Source organism: Benincasa hispida, chromosome 11 (assembly GCF_009727055.1).
Source record: "Benincasa hispida cultivar B227 chromosome 11, ASM972705v1, whole genome shotgun sequence".
NCBI lineage: Eukaryota > Viridiplantae > Streptophyta > Magnoliopsida > Cucurbitales > Cucurbitaceae > Benincasa > Benincasa hispida.
In genome coordinates this window covers 15,269,154-15,289,931 of record NC_052359.1, presented here as the reverse complement: position 1 = coordinate 15,289,931, position 20,778 = coordinate 15,269,154, and the positions used below count along the sequence as shown (strand labels likewise).

Here is a 20,778-nt window from a genome sequence, read left to right as displayed (position 1 = left end):
ACGACCATAGGTGACACGACCTCAATCCTGAGTGTTTTTTGAACTCCTACCTTTGAGGGCGGTCCTTTGATTAGTATGGGTGAGAGTGGCCAGATTGCCAACTCAACATGCCTACCTTTTTGGGGACTTTTCTGATCTGGGAGCTGGGAACTCAATTCACAATATGGAATTCACTCCTTTCCTAAAGCAAGGATAAGTAGAGAGATTGCTCTATTAAGGGCTGATTCCGGGGCTTGAACATAGTGGCCATAGCTTCTCTTTGGAAGAGAATACTCATCATAGTAGAACTATGATTTATGTTCATTAGCGGAATCAGTGGTACTTAAGGAGACAGATGTAACTACGGGGGCATAAAGGTTATTGGCCCAGCTATACTTACGAGCGATCTGTGAAGGGTTGTCGCTCTGATCATTGGTTAAGATGGACACATAATATATCTGTAGTAGGGAGAGTTCAGCTGTCGGTCTTTAGTGGAGTGCCTGGTAGTTAACGGATGGTAGATCCCGTGACTAAAGAGTTTAGTCAGTTATTCACGTACCGTTGGAGCTTCAGATCTATAGGTCCATGAGGTCCCCTTGGTAGCTTGGATCTATATTGAGGATCAGTTCTGGGCGTTGATTTGAAATGTTCAAATTGACAAGAGGTATTTTGATTATATATGATATAATCGGTATTATGTGTAAGATACATCTAGTGGATGATTGATATAAATGAGATTTACATTAAGTACCATGGAATAGAAAAAGAACTATGGTTTATATGTTTCATGAGATGAAATATTAAAACTATAGGTTAGAAATATAGTATGATAAGTTGGTTATCATTTATATTTATAATAATATTAATTATTAGAATTAATATTTTTTACTTTAAATAACCAGATGTAGTGGGTGGTTATTGGATCATGGTAACCGTGAGTATAAAGGAAAGTGGTTTCCTATTTTTTTAAAGAGGAGGTTTTTACAAAAGTTTGAAAAGATTTTGAGTTATCTCCGGTGAAAAGAAACTCACGGAAGTCATCAAGTAAATACAGATTTACTAAACGATGGCTGGGCGAGTTAAACGATCATGCCGATGCGAGCTAGACGATCGTGCAGTGTTTACTAAACGATTCATAGCGTTTGCTAGCGTATCGCTGGCCAAGGTAACAATATGATAGATCTATAGACGATGGCCGAGCTAAATGATTGATAGATTTGCACGATCACATAGTTTTATTCTACGATTGGGCATCGTCTTACATTAGGTCTTCGACTTCTTCACTTGCCAGTCGTATACGCGATCGTTGTTTCCTCCCTGCATCAGCCTACACCAAGTCCGAACAGAAGCCCACCCTTAGATTTCTCACACGAGAATACCGGGTTCGCCTTGAGGTTGATGTCAGATCAACTTGTCGAGGTTTCTGGAGGCCGTTTGTGATGCGGCGGAGGAGTTCGTGTTGTGGAGGAGTTCGTGATCGAGGAGATGTTTGGGACGAGCATGAGTGTTCATGCGTGTTTCGTGCAGTTTTGTGGTCGTGTAGATCGAGCGCTCATGGTTTACTGTTGTTCGATCAGCGTGCACATTGGAGCGTTGGAGACGCTTCTGCCGTTGTTAGTACAGTTTTTCCCTTTGTACATTTGTTGTTTCATGCTGTAATTTCTCTGTAAATTGTATAACCGCTTGTATAGAAGTCGACTATAAATGATTTGTTGATTCATGATTGTACTTTGGAATAGTCTTGTTCCACTGCTCATGGAAATCTCGATTCCGATTTCCTCTAATTAGATGCCAAAGATGAGCGATTTCCTTCAATCATATATGTTATTTGATTTTCACTGAAGTGTTCTAATAACATACTGTATATGTTATTAAACTCCCACAGAAGTGTTCTAATGTTAAAACTGGGGTATTCGTTTCTTAGGCTTGTTTCGGCTAATCAAACAACCTAACTTTAGGTGTTTATCCAAGTATAACGTTTATAATTGGATTTAACTTATGTTGTCTAGGTGATAAACTAATTTTAAAACCTCACATCGCTCACGTATTGCTCATAAAATCGGTTAACAACGCTCAATAATTTGGTAATCCCCAGGTGGGAGGTGTTCCGTAGACGTATTATATACCGGTTGAGTTTGTAACCCGAGTTTTACATGTTTAACGATCTATTTTAACTATTAAAACGACTGGTTAATCTATATGAGCATGGGCTATTCTTTGTTATAGATTTTAAATGTCTAACCCAATTTTATAACAACTTACAAAATTTTAGACATGCTAAACATCCACAACATAGATCAAAATCATTCACTATTTTATATAACATTCATATTAAAAAGAAACCTTAACATGCATACTATCTATTATAACAGTTTATAACATACTTTCAATGCATGTAACATACTTCCTATGGTGGGATTTTAAATCTACATGGCATACATGCACATAGAAGATTTATTAAATTAATTTTATACAAATTTCACCTTCATGAATTTAATATTTAAATCATATTTAAATATTAATTAAATTCTCTAATTCCATTTAATTCTAAAACTAAACGCGTAATTATATCTCATATAATTACTAATTCCCTTAATTCTAATTCGGACGTTTCAAATTAACTTATCACGCTACTCTAAAGCTAATCCATTTATGAGCTAGTAGGGGGACCTCGCAGACCTACAGATCATAGGCTCCAACGATCCGAGATTAATTGGCTAAACTCTTTACACCGAATTAACTCTCATACGTTAACTAATGGGTCACTCCACTAAAGTCCATAGTTGCACTCCCCTCACTGTAGATATATTATGTTCACTTGATATAACCATGATTAGCAAGTTAACCCTTCATAGGTTGTTCGTAATAATGGCTAGATTAAATGTATGTTTTACCCCCGAGATTACCTCTTGTTCTTTAAGTCCCATTGATCCTCTAATGAACAATTAGTTTGTGATCCAATCATAAAACCGAGTCTCTCTCAAGCCAATGAGAAGGTGAGGCCCTTTGTTCAAGACCCGATATCAGTACTTAAAGGAACAACCTCTCTACTATCCCTGAAAGCGGGTAGGAGTGAATTCCATCTTGCACCCTATGTCCCTAGCTATCTACCCGGTCTTACCCCTGAAATGGAGGTTTATTGAGCTGACGTTGTTGAGCCAACCCTCACCTATGAAAATCTAAGGATAATCCCGAATAAACAGGAGTTCATAATTAGCTTAAGATTAAGGTCAAGTTACCTAGGTCATCGCTTTGAAATACTCAGTCTTAAACATTAAATAGCGTTATAAAGTAAGAGTGACTGATTTTGTGGTTCGATCTTGTACAAACCCATTACACAGGACACCCCCACTCCTCATGCCATAACATGTATGAATTAAGATCACATCATCTGTAGCACTTTACAGCTCTTTCTAACAACTACAAAGTGGGCCGCATCCGATAGTGTTACCAGTTGAAGGCACCCAACCTTATTCATATACTGTAGATCATTTTAACCATTTACTAAAACCTGATCCATTTTTATGTCTCCACATAAAGTTCAAGTACTCATGTGATAGTCATGGATCTTTTTAGTTTATTGGATTTATTTCTGAAATGAAATACGCAATTCATATATTCAATAACTTATTGAATTTTCAGAATAAATTTTATTGTTTACAAACTACTAGTTTTAGGACATAAAACCCAACACATACAAATTATTTTCCAGTTTAATAGAGTATATATCAACAACATTCTTAGTAATAAACACTTTATTATGAGAAAAGTTTAGTTGACAATTGTTGGGATTGATATCCTAATTCTCCTAGTGGTCTCGTAGTTTGTAAACATTTTGTATACACATTGTTATTAATAAAATAAATTTTATTTTATATGCATTTACTTAAATCCAATAAACTAAGATCTGTGGTTATTTTATGTAACTTAAGCATGTATGTGAGACATACGATTGGATCATGCCTTAAGTAATAACGTCTGTAGTAGATGAATAAAGGAAGGATACCTTATCCTGTTGACACTATGGATATGACCCGCTTTGTAGATGTTTACAAGTGTTGTAAAGTGCTACAAATGGTCTGATCCTGACCATTCATGTGGAGACATGCAAACGAGGGTGTTTTATACAAAGAGTTTGTATAAGACCGGACCACGAGATCATTAGTCTCTTTATGTAACGCCATTGATAATTGAGACTAACATTTTACTAAAGTGACCATAGGTGACATGACCTTAATCCTGAGTGAGTTAGAAACTCCTGCTCATGAGGGCGGTCCTTTGATTAATACTTTTGACTTAGCAACGATAAATACCTTGTTCAAGACCCGTGTAATAGCTCCTTATGGCCAGATTGTCAACTCAACAAGCTTACCTTTTTGGGGATTCGTCTGCTCAAGGAGCTGGGAACTCAGCTACACAAGACGAAATTCACTCCTTAAATTTCACTAAAATGACCATATCATTCAGTTGTTCGTGCTGTTGGGTGTTTCGTTCGTTGTGTTCGTGTTCGTGCTAATCGATGGATATTTGAAGAAGAGTTCTTCAAAGGTACGCATACTCTATCCCTTGAATCTTCTTGTAGCATTCTATAATTCCTGTTTATGCATAATCTATTCGTTTTCGTTTAAGACTGTAATTGTTTTATGTTCATTCTGAATGGATTTTGGAATGATCCACTTCTGCTGCTCAAAGGATCTCTATTTAGAGATCCTTCAATTGGTATCAGAGCCAAGTTGTTCTGATTTTCCAAATTCCTTTCCTGTATTGAACTTCTTTTACAGTCGTGGTGGGTTTTAAGTTTTCTACAATGCGTTTAAGAGTTAAATGTGTATGTGTTGATGGATGTTTACGGGATGATTGCCTCTGTTTAAAGCTTTCTTTAAATTTATAAAATGTTAATTTGTAAAAGCCCCGACATTTTTGGGCATAATTAACAAGAAATCGAGTCTGTATTCAAAGTGTTTGAAGTTTTTGTTTTAATTCGTTCATGATGAAGTTTCAAAGCATGAAGATGTTGTTCTCATCGAGGAAGAAGACCAAAGGTTGGTCACATCATGTATCCCAGGCTAAACTATCGTTTAGATTTGGCTAAACGATCATGTAGAAAAGTTCTACCCGATCGTGTAGTATTTAATAAACGATCATATAATTGATGCTAAACGGTTGAGTAAAGGGTTTACTCTATCATGTAGCATTGGCTACTCGATCACGTGGATGCTTGAGGTAAACGATCGCATAGAGTTTTTGACACTCGTCGTTTAGAAAGCGTGCGCACTAAACGATCGTGTAGTTTAGCCTGCTTCATCGCATTATCACTGACTACACGATCACCCAGTATACGATACTTTACGCTTGCTCAGCGATCGTTTAGACGATTATGCTTTACCACATTGTTGTCGTCTACTTGATCATTTAAGGCATGCGTTGCACGATGTGTGTTGTACGATCGCGTGACCTTCATGCTTCATTGCATAGTCAAAGGTATCGATCGTTGCTAAACGATTGTTTATGCTCATACAACGTTGCTAGATGATCACAAGGAGCTGTTACACGATCAAGGAGACACGATCTTTGCTCAAACGGTTCAAGACCCAATTCGCCTGTTTGAACCGATGGACTCAATGCTCTTTGTAATAGTTAGCTTTGTTTCTCAGGATTTGAGGCTAATTATCCAGGTCTATCAATTTTTACTTAATGTACATGAGATGTATGTTTGTTTACATGCCATAATGTATGACATATAGATTTAAAACTCACCTTAGGTTATGCATTTAATTCATGCATCATATATTATAAGTGTTATAATATGGTAAATGGCATGATGAAATTACAAGAAAGCATGCTCATGCATCATAAAATATAAGAGTTATGTTTATGCGTGCATTAAGCATATTCATACATCATCTTTATATTATAAGTTTTATAGTATAAGAGTATATGAGAGCATGTATGCTTGGTTCATTGCTTTTTTATATAAGTGTTATATATCAGTAGTAATGAATGAAAAGTGCATGGAGTATGACACTTAGGCTTATTTATAAGAGTTATGAATACCTTGTATGTGTTGCTTCATATTGTGGATAATTTTAATTGTTTCCTTTTATAAGAGTTATAATGGAAATTAGAACAAAAATCAATAAGAAAGAGTTGCATGCGAACTTAGGTGAACTCATGTTTTAAAAGGGTTTTAAAATTTGATTGAGATAGACCTAAGTTCATTTTTCTAATGAGGTTAGGTACCTAAGATTAATCTTTTGAATCCATTTAATAGGATTAAATTGATTTGAACAAAAGATTAAATTTATATTAAATCTATCTATAAGGGACCTTTTGTCTAAGGTAGGTTCTGGCTAGGCTGGGGTATTTAAGCTGACGGAAACGAAATGCGCCTACCTATCGGGAAAGGTGAATTAGATAGATTTATTACAAGCATACAATAGTTGATCAAAGACTTCATTACAGTGTTTAATGAATGATGATCAAAAGTTGTTCAACTTTCTAAAGTAAAAGTTACCTTTGGGCAAACCTAAATAGTTTCTTAGTTAAAATCATTAGTCATGTTTTTTCTAAGTAAACTAAACCCTAGGTTATAAAATACTCAGTGGGAGGAAAAGATATATGTGATATGTCAATTCCACTCACATTTCTCCATGAAGTTCACACCTTCAGATTCATGTTTGGCCTTGTGGTGCCCTAGAAGCTTCGGATGGTGTTTGCATAAGTCAATATCAAGGTGGACGGAGAGAGTATTTATAGTAAGTGGGTGAAGAATGTGTGTCAACATGTCCTGTGGTCTCCTTCATTGGTTTTCACTGTGAGATCTTCTTGCACGGCCTCTGGCGCCCTTGGAGCGTTCCCCTTCGAATGGTTTGTGCAGTTGGTCAATATCAAGGTGAACTCTAGAAATGGATAGGGTCACTTTAGTTTTTGCTCCATTTGGATTTTTTCCCTTTGGATTGGGTGCTTGGGGCGGAACTCTAGGATCTAAAATGAAGAGTCACAATTATGGGAAATTGTTAAGCAAGTTAATGATTTCTTGACCAAATGAATGATGGCTAGTCGTTATAAGAACAAGAATTGTTATGGTGTTAATAACTGGTTGAGAGTATCTCAATTCAGAGGCGGGATAAATTGACTATCCTTCGGTAGCTTTTGTCCTAAACCACTGAAGCATCATTGCAAAACTAGATGTCATATGGGGTTCATTTAGATTTTGTGAAACCAGATTGGATTTTGTTTTAAAGAGTATTTACGAAAATCTAATATAGATCAATGTGTTTGTTTTTTTTAGCAACATGTATGATTTTCTATTAGTTGCCTCTTTTAATTTGATCGATAACATACATTGGAAAAAGTCTCTTAAAACATATTTTGTGGTAAATGACCTCGAGTTTTTCATGGTTGAGGAGTGTCCTCAAGTCCCAACCCTTGATGCACCGCAAAATGTTCGTAATGCATATGCGGTGTGGATGAAGGCTAATTCAATGGCTTGACTTTACATTTTAGCTAGCATACCTAATGCATTGGCCAAAAGGGTTGAGAACATGGTCATTGCACGTCAGATCATGGACTCATTGCAAGAATTGTTTGAACGTCAGTTCTCACTTTTTATGCAAAAAGGATGGATGAAAATGATCTCCAGTCTTTCTTGAATGTCAAGGGACTAAAAGAGAAAGAAATTGTCGCTAACTCTGAAGAAGTTCATCGACGAGAATTGTTCTCTGAAATGGAACTTGGAGTTTATTTAGGTTCTGATACCTATCCCACTACTCTCTAGAAGAGAAAAAAGTCTAAAGACAGTAAATGTGATTTATTTGTCTTGGAGACGTGTTTGGTAGAGAATGATGATTCTGTCTGGATACTTGATTCATGTACTACTAATCAGATAAGTTCTTCCTACCAAGGATTTAGTTCTTGGAAAAAGTTAGAAGATGGAGAGTTGACTCTTCGAGTCGGTACTAGTGAGGTTGTTTCAGCTGTTGCTGTAGGTAGGCTAAAGTTATTTTTGGACAAGAAACGTTATCTGTTACTCAATAATGTTTATGTAGTTCCTCATATCAAGAGTAACTTAATCTCAGTTTTTTGTCTGATTGAACAAGGTTATATCGTCTCCTTTTCTGAGAATAAATTGTTTATTTTCAAGAATGGTATGGATAATGGTTTTGGTTCAATGGAAAATAACTTGTATGTACTAAGGTCGTTAGTCATAAAAGTCTTATTTAATACTGAAATGTTCAAAACAACAACTGCAAAAAGACCAAGGGCTTCTCCTAAGGAAAACGTCCATCTTTGGCATCTAAGGTTAAGTCATATCAACCTCAATAGGATTGAGACGTTGGTGAAATGTGGAATTCTAAATTGTTTTAAAGAAAACTCTTTGCTGGTATGTGAATCATGCCTTGAAGGCAAAATGAACAAATGGCCTTTTACTGGAAAAGATTATAGAGCCAAGGAAACCTTGGAGCTTATATATTCAGACCTTTGTGGTCCGATGAGTGTAAGAGCTCGATGTGGGTATGAATATTTCATCTCTTTCATAGATGATTATTCAAGATATGGGTATCTATACCTAATGCAATATAAGTCTGACGCTTTTGAAAAGTTCAAGGAGTATAAGGCTAAAGTTGAAAACTTGTTAGGTAAGAAGATAAAAACACTACGATCTGATTGTGGTGGAGAGTATATGAACTTAGAATTTCAAAACTATATGATAGAACATGGAGTTACGTCCCAACTTTCGACTTCATTTACACCTCACAGAATGGTGTATCAGAAACGAGAAATAGAACCCTGTTAAACATGGTTTGGTCTATGATGAGTTATGCTCATCTTCCAAACTCGTTTTGGGGATTTGCAATGGAGACTGCATGTTACATATTGAACAATGTTCCCTCGAAAAGTGTCTCTAAAAAATTTTTTGAGTTGTGGTGAGGCCGTAAAGATAGTTTACGACACTTCAGGATATAGGGATGTCCGGCCCATGTGCTTGAGGCTAACCCTAAAATGTTGGAACCGCGTTCGAAATTTTGCCTATTTGTAGGCTACCCCAAAGAAATGAGGGGTGGATACTTCTATGATCCGAGTGAGAATAAGGTCTTTGTGTTGACAAATGCTATCTTCTTAGAAGAAGACCACATCAGGGATCATAAACCACGAAGAAAGCTTGTTTTAAATGAAATTTCTAATGAGACTACTGAGAGTTCAACAAGAGTTGTTGAACAGACTGATAGATCAACAAGAGTTGTTGATGTCGGTTCATCTAGTCAACCATCTCAAGAGATGAGACTGCCTCGATGTAGTGGGAGGGTTGCAAACCCACCAGAATGCTACATGGGTTGGATTGAAGCCTAAAATATCATGTCTGATAATGGAATTGAGGATTCATTATCTTATAAGCAAGCAATGGAGGATGTTGACAAAGATGAATGGATTAAAGCCATGAATCAAGAAACAGAGTCTATGTACTTCAATTTCATCTGGAAACTTGTGGATTAGCCTAATGGGGTAAAACCTATAGGGTGTAAGTGAATCTACAAGAGAAAACGAGGTGTAGATGGAAAGGTGCAAACCTTTAAAGCTAGACTTGTAGTAAAGAGTTATACCGAGGTCGAGGGAGTGGACTATGAATAAACTCTCTCAACTGTTCTCATGTTGAAGTCTATCAGGATTCTTCTGGCCATAGCCACATTTTATGATTATGAGATATGAAAAATGGACATCAAGAATGTCTTTCTGAATGGTAATCTTTAAGAAGACTATCTACATGGCTCAATCAGAGGGATTCATTGTTCCAAATCAAGAGAAAAAAGTTTACAAGTTTAATAGGTCCATTTATAGGCTGAAAGAAGCATGTAGATCATGGAACATTAGATTTGATAGTGTGATCAAATCATTTGCCTTTGATCAGATGTTGATGAGCCTTATGTTTACAAGAAAATCATCAACAACTCAGTAGCTTTCCTGGTGCTGTATGTGGATGATATCCTACTCATTGGGAATGATGTAGGTTTTCTGACTGACATTAAGAAATGACTAACCGTTCAATTCCAAATGAAAGATTAAGGAGAGGCACAGTATGCTCTAAGGATCCAGATCATTTGGGATCGTAAGAACAAAAGGTTGGCCTTATCTTAGGCATCGTACATTGACAAGATGTTGATTAGGTGCTCGATGCAGAATTCCAAGAGGGGTTTATTACCCTTCAGGCATGGAATTATTTTGTCTAAGGAGCAATGTCCTAAGACACCTCAAGAGGTTGAAGAAATGAGATGGATTCCCTATGCATCGACTGTTTGTAGCCTTATGTATGCAATGTTATGTACTAAACCTGACATTTGCTATGCAGTAGGGATTTTCAGTCGGTATCAGTCCAATCTAGGATTAGATCACTGGACATCGATTAAAACGATTCTCAAGTATCTTCGAAGAATGAGAGACTATATGCTTGTGTATGGAGATAAGGATTTGATCCTTATAGGATACACAGACTCTGACTTTCAGACTGATAGAGATTCTCGGAAATCGACATCATGGTCAGTATTTACTATGAAAATGGAGGGGCTGTAGTTTGGCGAAGCATCAAGAAAGGATGCATCACGGACTCCACTATGGAAGCCGAATACGTAGCCGCTTGTGAAGCTACTAAAGAGGCTGTTTGGCTTAGGAAGTTCCTTGCAGATTTAGAAGCTATTCCAAATATATCTTTGCCGATCACACTCTATTGTGATAACAGTGGGACTCTGGAAAATTCTAAGGAACCTCAGAGTCATCGAAGAGGCAAGCATATTGAACGAAAGTATCATTAATTAGGGAGATTGTGCATCGCGGTGATGTGATGGTCACGAAGATCACGTTGAAGCACAATGTGGCTGATCCGTTTACAAAGGCTCTCACAGCTAAAGTGTTCGAGGGTCATCTGGAGAGTCTGGGTCTACAAGACATATGGCACCTTGTCTAGGGCAAGTGGGAAATGATACTGGGGTATAGAGTATACCCTAGTTTATTGTATATTGTACTGTTTTTATGTATTATACATTAGTCTCCCAAGGCATTTGGGCAAGTGGGAGATTGTTGGGATTCGTGTCCTAATTCTTTCGGTGGTTTCGTAGTCTGTAAACAATTTGTATACACATTATTATTAATAAAATAAATATTATTTTATATGCTACTCATATCCAATAAACTAAGATCCGTGGTTATTTCATGTAATTTAAGCATGTATGTAAGACATACAAGTGGATCATGCCTTAGGTAATAACCTAAATGGTCTGTAGTATATGGATAAAGGAGGGATACCTTATCCTGTTGAACTACAGATATGACCCACTTTATAGATGTTTACAAGTGTTGTAAAGTGCTACAAATGGTCTGATCCTGAACATTCATGTGGAGACATGCGAGTAGGGGTGTCCTATAAAAAGAGTTTGTATAAGACCGGACCACGAGATGATTAGTCTCTTTATATAACTTTGTTGACAATTGAGACTTACATTTCACTAAAGTGACCATAGGTGACATGACCTTAATCCTAAGTGAGTTGGGAACTCCAACTCATGAGGTCCTTTGATTAGTATGGGTGAGAGTGGCCAGATTGCCAACTAAACAAGCCAACCTTTTTGGGGATTCATCTGATTGGGTAGCTGGGAACTCAGCTACACAAGACAGAATTCACTTCTTCCCCGAAGCAGGGGTAAGTAGATAAATTGATCCCTTAAGGGATGATTCCAGGTCTCGAACATAGTGGCGACACCCTCTCTTTGGAAAAGAGGACTCAGTCATAGTAGAACTATGAGTTATTGTTTATTAGAGGAATCGGTGGTACTTAAGAAGTTAGATGTAACTATAGGGGCAAAACGATAAATTGGCCCAGTTGTACTGACGAGCGATTTTTGAAGGGTCATCGCACTGTTGATTGGTCATATGGACACAAAAATATATCTGTAGTGTGACGAGTGTAGCTGTCGGTCTTTAGTGGAGTGAGCAACAGTTAACGGATGGTGGGTCTCGTGATTAAAGAATTTAGTTAGTTATTCACGTACCATTGGAGCTTTAAGCTACAGGTCCATGAGGTCCCCTTAGTAGCTCAATGAGCTCAAGTTGAGAATAAGATTTTGGGTTGATTTGAAGTGTTCAAATTAACAAGAGGAAATTCAATTATATGTGATATAATCGATCTGATGTATTGGATACCTTAATTAGAGGAATTAATATAAATATGATTTGTATTAAATACCATAAAATAGAAAAAGAACTATGGTTTATATGTTTCATATGATGAAATATTAAAACTATAGGTTATAAATATAATATGATAAATTGGTTATCATATTTATTTATAATATATTAATTATATGATAATTTATTATTTTTCTCTAATAACCGAATTGAGTGGGAGGTTATTCGAACTTTTATGTTAACTAGAGATAAAAAGGAAATTTTTTTTCCAAAATTGGTAGTTTATTCATTCGAAAAATCTCAAGAAAAAGGCTATCAAGTAAAAAGTTTTTTTACTAAGCGATAGCGTTGAGAGTATACATGATCGAGCTACGAGTTGATTATATGATAGTTACTTGCTTGATCGTTACTACACGATCGAGTAGCAAAGTCTATACAATAGGCTTCATCTTCAAAATGATCGAGTAGATCGTCTATACGATAGAAAATCTTTATCTCCCACCTACTCAATCATCTACTCGATTGTATACCTCATGTCTTCCTCAATCCAAGATCATACAAAGCCCATACCTCTTGGATTCTCACACCGAGTATACCAAGATAACACTTGTAGTGGTGTTCTATTTCAGTTCGAGGATTGAGTTTCACTCAATTGGGTTCGAGGTGCATCAAGTTGTTCTTGTTGTTGGGTGTTCCGTTCATTGTATTCGTGTTCGTGCTAACTGAACGATTTTCTGAACGATTGAGGGATATTTGAAGAAGAGTTCTTCAAAGGTATGCATACTCTATTCCTTGTATCTTCTTATAGCATGCTATTATTTCTATTTATGCATAATTTGTTCGTTTCCGTTTAAGTAATTATTTTGTGTTCATTTTGAATGGGATTTGGCACGATCACTTCCACTGCTCAAAGGATCTCTATTTAGATATCCTTCAATAATTACATTCCAAAAGACACATTATAGACACTAAGTTCCTTTTTAAATCAGGAACAACAAATACATCATTCAAACTGAGAAATTTGTTCTGTAAAGATAACTGGAGACCTTCTACTACCACAACTGAGATGACGTGTCCGATTCCAACTCGCATAGTCATCTCTCTAGCATCAAGTTGCCATCAGGAACTAATTCCTTGAAATGAAGAACAAACATGGTTAGTGGCCTTAAAGTCAATAATCCAGACATAATCATCATTCTCCACTAAACAAGTTTCCAAAACAAGAAAATCACATTTACCTTGTTTGGCCTTCTTCTTTTCTGCCAAATATCTGGGCAGTTCCTCTTCCAATGCCCATCCTGGTTGCAATGGAAACACTTTCCCTTGTCAATCCTCACTGGTTGTCTACCACCTTAGAGCAGCAACAACTAGGTTAGCCAGCAGCCATGCCCTTTCCACCCTTCTTCTTCTTCCACTTTTTGGTGTCGGAGGAAGAAGGTGCAGATTTAGTTCCAGAGGTTGAACCTTTATGGAACTTTTTGGAACGTGAAACAACATTTACTTCATCCTTCTTCTCTTTGCATTTCAACAAGGATTGGAAAGTCTACAGTTCGTTGAGCAGAGTAGTAAGATTGGAAAGTCTACACGGAAATGAAAGGCGCTATCTGATAAAAATTCCAGAATTATGCTAAGCTGGCTGGCCTCATAGATGCTTGCCCGTTCATCCCCCCACGTTGAAGTAGATCATCATGTTGAGGATGTCTTCTTGAACAAATGACCCCTCTTACATACGTGAGTTGATGATGTACTTGAGAGCGTCATACCTGAGCTGTATGGATGGTTGTCCGAACATTCCCCTAGGGGACCCTAGGATCTCACGTGTAGTGACCATGAACTCATGCTTCTTGGCCAGGACTTCGTTAAGGCTTGCCAAGATATATGCTTGGGCCTTTTCGTTTTTCCTTGTCCATCGGTCATACGCTTTTTGAAAGTTTCGAGCAATAGTAGGAGGTGGAATGAGAGGACACTCTTTCATCAGGAGAAAACGTAGATCGTCGATGATCAAAATCGCGTTTTTGGTGTTTTTTCAACTAGCGTAGTTTTTGCTAGTGAATTTATTGGGGACAAGTAAACTTAGAGTCGCAGTAGCCATTTAAATTTCTAAAATAGAAAAAAACTTAAATGAAGTTTACTTGCATTAAACCACTTTTTAGCCAATTATGTTTTAGCAAAATAGTCTAGTGTACACTAAGTGACATCTATTTTACAATGATACTTCAGTGAGGTAGGACAAAAGTCACCGTAGGGTGATCAAGTGCCCCTTCATTGAAATGAGACATTCTCAACCATTAAACAGAAACAACTCCTTGTAACTGTAACTAATAGTCACCATTGTTCGGTCCAGAATTTTTTAACATCCTTAACAATTCAATTCTGTGTAAGGGTAACCCCTCATTTTAGGTTCTAGAGTCCCGCCTTAATGAGTCAACCTTAGGGAAAAGCCGATTAGAATAAAATACTAAAGAAACCCTATCCATTTTTGGAGATTAAATAAAGAGTCATGCAAAACTGCCATCCTTTAGAGGGATACCCACGATGCCTCAAGGCGATGCATGAAACTTTATCCAAGCTAATGAGAGAGACCGAGGGATATGTTGTCACACGTCCTGCTCCCACTTACTATAAACATTCTCTCCATTCACCTTGGTATTGACCTACCCAAACGCCACCCGTAGGGGGACACTCTTGGTGCCTCGAGGTCGAGGATAGATCTAACGATGTGAACTTTAAACGTGTAAAGGTTAAAATGAAGTATCATATACCCCATTTTCCTCCCGCTGAGTGTTCTACCTAGGATTCATTAACTTAGAAAATCTGGCTACTAATTTTATCTAAGTGTTTGTTTAATTTGCTGAAAAACAACTCCTTCTTTTGATGATTAAACAACTTTGATTCAAGTCCCATTAAACTCTTTAATAGACTTCCATCAAAATTACATGCATGTAACAAATCTATCTAATTTACCTTTCCAGGTAGGTTCCCAAGTAGGGGTGCGATGTTTTTATCGACTTAAGTACCCCAGCCTAGCCAGAACCAACCTTAGACAAAAAAGGTCCCTTATAGATACATTTGTTACATATTTAATCTTTTATTAGAAATCAATTTAATCCTATTAAACCGATTTAAAAGATTAAACTTTAATTTCTATTCTCATTACAAACGTGATTTTAGGTCTATCTCAATCAAATTTTAAAATACTTTTAAAAAATGATTATAGCTTAAGGTTTGCATGAAACTCTTTATTATTGATTTTAATTCTAGTTTCATTTATGATAACACTTATAAGAAATGAAACAATTAAAACCAACCAACATTGCAAGCTAGACATACATACGTTATTTATAACAATCATAAATTAATCTAAGGTAGTGTCATGCTTCATTCAATGTTCATTCATTACTAATATATAACTTTTATATAACTAAGTAATGAATTATGCTATAGCATACATTCCATACAACCATTCAACCTTATATTATAACACTTATAATATAAATGATGCATGGATATGCTATAATGCATGCATACATATATTATAACTCTTATATTATATGATGCATGAGCATTCTTTATGTAATTTAAATCATGCATACTAGAAATTATAACACTTATAATATAGAATGATGCATGAAAATAAATGCATAACCTATGGTGGGTTTTGAAACTATATGATATACATTATGATATATAAAATAAAGATACATCACATGTATATTTAACTAAAATTGATGGACCGAGATAGATAATCTCAAAAACCGAAAACAAATGGCTAAACTATTATAAAAAAGAGTCCACCAATTCGAAACAAGTGAACTAGGTCTTGAACCGCTCGCCACAAGCCATTCCACCAAGAACCCTTGCAGCAGATCGTGTAGAAAACTCCTGATCGTCGAGTAACGAGGCGTCGAGTATAGATGAATGTTTATATGCGATTGTGTAGCTTTTGACTATACGATGAGCATGAAAGTTTACATGATTGTGTAGCGAGCGTCGAGTATCATATACTATACGATCGTGTAGCTAATGACTATGCGATGAGCATGATAGTCTACACGATCATTTAGCATGCAAGCTTGTGTCGAGTATCATATACCACGTGATCTTCTACCCATCAAGCGCCTACGCGATCATGCAGCCAATGCAACACAACCGTGTAACGAACTCTACACGATCGCATAACATTAGCTATGTGATCGTTTAGAAAATGTTACACGATCGTGTAATAAACTCTACACGATTGCATAAAAAAATCTAAACGATCGTTTAGCTCCAACTACACGATGCAGCAACCACCGTTTTGTCTTCTCCATTGAAACGCACTGTAACCTTTCTTCTGAAGTCTCACGAGTGACTCAAAACTAAACGAATACAGACTCGATTGCAAATTTAATGCTAAAAAACGCAGGGGCCCTTACAAATTAACTTTGTAAAATTAAATAGAAAGCCATAAACAGATATAACTACCCCGAAACATCCATCAACAACCATCCACATACATTTATCATATAAAAGCACTGTAAAAACTAAAACCCACCACTATTGTAAACGAATACAATACCGAAATAGAATTTGGAATCAGAATTGCAACCTCGATACCAATTGAAGGAACTCATTTCACAGAGATCCTTGAGCGAAAGCAGATCGTCCAAATACCATTTTGATTGAAAAATAAATTTACAGTAAACATACAAGATATGCATTCATATAGTAAATTACAACATGCTTTAAATAAGAAAAGAATTCAAGAGATGTAACCTTTCAAGAACTTTTCTTCTTGTAAATCCCTTGAACAGTCACGAACCTCGAACTCGGCAAAAACTTGAAGACCTTCTTCAAGAACTTCACGAACCAAATTGAGACACTACCAGAGTGAACCTTTTGCATTCTTAGGGTGAGAATCCAAGAGTGGTGCGCTCTGACTATTTTGGTTTGGAGGGTTTGTTTGAGTTTGGAGGAGGAAGAAGATTGAAGCACAGAACGATTATGTGATATTTTCTATTGTATAGCAAAGCTCTCAATCGTGTAATCTTTCACATGTCGTGTAGATCTTGAAAGGAAGAATTAGAAACTAAATTCTTTTATTCCTCTTTGCCATAAAACCAATTAATCACCCACTAAGGTGGTTGGAGAGAAAACAAGTATTTATTATTCAAAATAATAAAATAATAAAAATAAATATGATAACTAACTTATCGTATCTTATTTATATTAAACTATATGTTATATCAAATATAACCAATAACCTATAGTTTTAATATTGTATAATATACAACATAAACTATAATTTATTTTATCTATTTTATGGCATTTGATATAAATCATATTTATATTAAATTTAACAACTATGAATCTCATTCATAGAAAATATATTTGAATCCCATTCAAATATTTATTTCCTCCAATTAAACTATAATGTATCAAATACATTATAACGGTTATATGATATATAATTGAATCAATTTAATTATATCATATATAATTAAATTCCCTCTTATTATTTTGAATAATTCAAATTAACCCAAAAACTGATTCTCAACTAAATCATTGTGAGTTACCAAGAGGACCTTATAGACATATACCTTGAAGCTCCAATGGTACGTGAATAATTAATTAAACTCTTTAATTACATTATCCTCCATCCGTTAACTATCAGGCACTCTAGTAAAGACCGACAGTTGCACTCTTCGCACTACAAATATATTTCTGTGTCCATTGGATATAACCAATCAACAGTACGATGACCCTTCACAAATTGCTCGTAAGTACAGCTAGGCCAAATTACCGTTTTGCCCCTATATTTACATCTAACTCTTTAAGTACCACTGATCCCTCTAATGAATAATAGATCATAGTCCTACTATGACTTAACCCCTCTCGAGCTAGGAGAGGATGTGGCGCCACATTGTTCAAGACTCAGAATCAACCCTTAAGGGAGTAATTTATCTACTTACCCCTACTTCGGGAAGGAGTGAATTCCATCTTGTGTAGCTGTATTCCCAGCTCCCCAATTAAAAGAATCCTCAAAATGATAGGCTTATTGAGTTGACAATCTGGCCGCTCTCACCCATACAAATTAGAAGACCACCCTCATAGGCAGGGGTTCACAACTCACTCAGGATTGTGGTCATGTTACTATGATCATCATGGTGAAATGAAAGTCTCTATTATGAACGGTGTTACATAATGAGACCAAGCATTTCATGGTCCGATCTTATACAAACTTCTTTGCATAGAATATCCCCGCTCACATGTCTAATACATGAATGATCAGGATCATATCATTTTTAGCACTTTACAACATTTGTAACACCTACAAAAGGGGCCATATTGGTAGTGTCACCAGGATAAGGTACCTAGCCTTATCCATATACCCGAATTTCGTCATCGGAGTTGTCATTGTAGGTGGTTGTTGGAGCCTAAAGTTGGTTCCCGAAGTATGATAGTGGTCGATGGGCGAAGCCATTGAAACCATTGGAAGAAAGGAGATTTGAGGTGAGTTGGTAAAATATACCAAACTCAGTTCCACCAACATTTAAAGTTGGTAGACCAAACAATGAGTTGATATCTTATACCAACTCAACTCAACTCATATTGGTGAGCCAAACACCTCCTCAAGATTCATATCATGTCACCTATGGTCCTCTTGGTGAAATGTAAGTCTCTACTATTAACGGTATTATATAATGAGACTATTCATTTTGTGGACCGATCTTATACAAATCCTTTTATACAGAACACTCCTGTTCACATGTCCCTATATGAATGATAAGGATAAGATCATTTGTAGAACTTTACAACAATTGTAACATCTACAAAACGGGTCGTATTTATAGTGTCACCAGGATAAGGTACCCAACCTTATCCATCTATAATAGACCATTTAGGTTATCACTTAAACACAATCCACCTGTATTTCTCTACATACATGTTTAAGCTATAGAAGATAACCTTGGATATTGATTTATTGGTTTTGTGGGTTAATGCTACTAAATATTGAATAAAAAATCTAGGTTTTATTAAATAGATAAATGTTTTGTACAATACAATTACAAACTACAGTACTCACAAGATTTAAGGCATCAACCCCAATATTCCAAACATAAATATAAGAAATTTGAACACTTGAACAATCAATTCCATTGAAGTTATATTTGAATGGGAAAGAATCAATTCGAAAACAACTTATATTAACATGCTAGTATCATACGTAAAACTATATCATTAAATCATAAAAAACAAGATGAATAAAAATAAAGGTCAAAGTGGTGTTTTTTTTTAGTTAAAAAATCTCCATAGGCATTTTAAAGTTTCATGGAAAAAAGCTTTAACGACCAAAATAAATATTTTAAAATTTTAGAGGCAAGAACCAACTTTTGAAAACGGTTTTTTTTTCATGTTTCAAAATTTCCTAACATTTTTAAAGTTGAAAAAAAAAAAAATCTCAATTTGAAACAAAACAAACTCTTTTTTTGAAAACTAGAAACAAAAATTTATTTGTTATCAAATAAACCCTTAAAAATCGAAATAAAATAAACTTGAAAGTTGGGATAAAAATGAGGTTTTAACTAAACGTGAGTTGATAAAAAATAGAAAATTCTTTCCTTGTGAGTTTGTAAGAGTCGAAGTGGCTTTTTATTTTTTATTTTATTTGAAAAAAAATGCTCTTGTTGATGCCAAATTTTGGCCAAGGGAGAATGCACCTGACCTTTACATGGTAACAATAGTAAATTTGTACTTTAGGGAAGAATGTGTCTTGCAATATGAAAAGAACTTCACACCAAAGTGGTGCTTGCCACACAGGCTTCGATGCATAAGTCAGAAAATGAATATGTGTAGCAAGTAGAGAATTCCAACATTAGAATGTACTTACTTCCTTTGGAGCTACCTTGATGTTTTTATAGGTGTACATGTCCTACAACCCTTCCCCTTAGGGTTTCCTAGTTGCTTTAGGTTTTCCTTTTAACTTCTTCGGCTTGGCCCTACGAGGGTCATGTCGTGTATGGAAATTTGTTGGGGTTGGCCCTAGACCGGGCACTTTACTTTGCTTACAATTGTCAGTTGATCAGGGGTATGCGTGAGGCATATCCTATTAGGCATTTGGTGAGACTTGGCCTTAACCAAGGCCTCAACCAAGCATACTAGCTTGGGCCAAGGTCCATTTTGGTTCTAAGTTGTCACCCTTGACCCGAATCATTCTATCTTTTCGACTTTGTTGATCAAATTCTCGTCAAATATCGTTTGTGCCCTTCGGTCCAAAATCACCTATAACAACTTTAAACACCAAAATAAACTTTTTAGTTTAGAAGCAAAGACTTGTTTTTTAATACATTTTTTTTCTTTGTTTCATTTTAAAATTTTCTTAATATTTTTAAATTTCTTTTTTAAAATTGGAAAAAAAGAAAACTTAATTGGAAATAAAACAAACTTGTTTTCTAAAAACTAGAAACCAAAACTTACCAGTCATCAAACAACCCCTTCAAAATAAAAACAAACTTGAAAATTGGGATAAAAATGGTGTTTTATCCGAAATGAGTTAATAAAAAATAGAAAATGCTTTCATTGAGAGTTGAACTCAAGACCTCCCGCTTACTAAACGGGTGCTCTAACCAATTGAGCTATGAAAGC

General features: G+C 35.8%; 1 non-coding gene across 1 annotated transcript; it reads right to left on the bottom strand.

The window, feature by feature from the left end:
- Window positions 1–20,704: 20,704 nt before the first annotated feature.
- TRNAT-AGU lies at window positions 20,705–20,778 on the bottom strand. Its single transcript has one exon. It is a non-coding gene; the product is annotated as a tRNA-Thr (tRNA).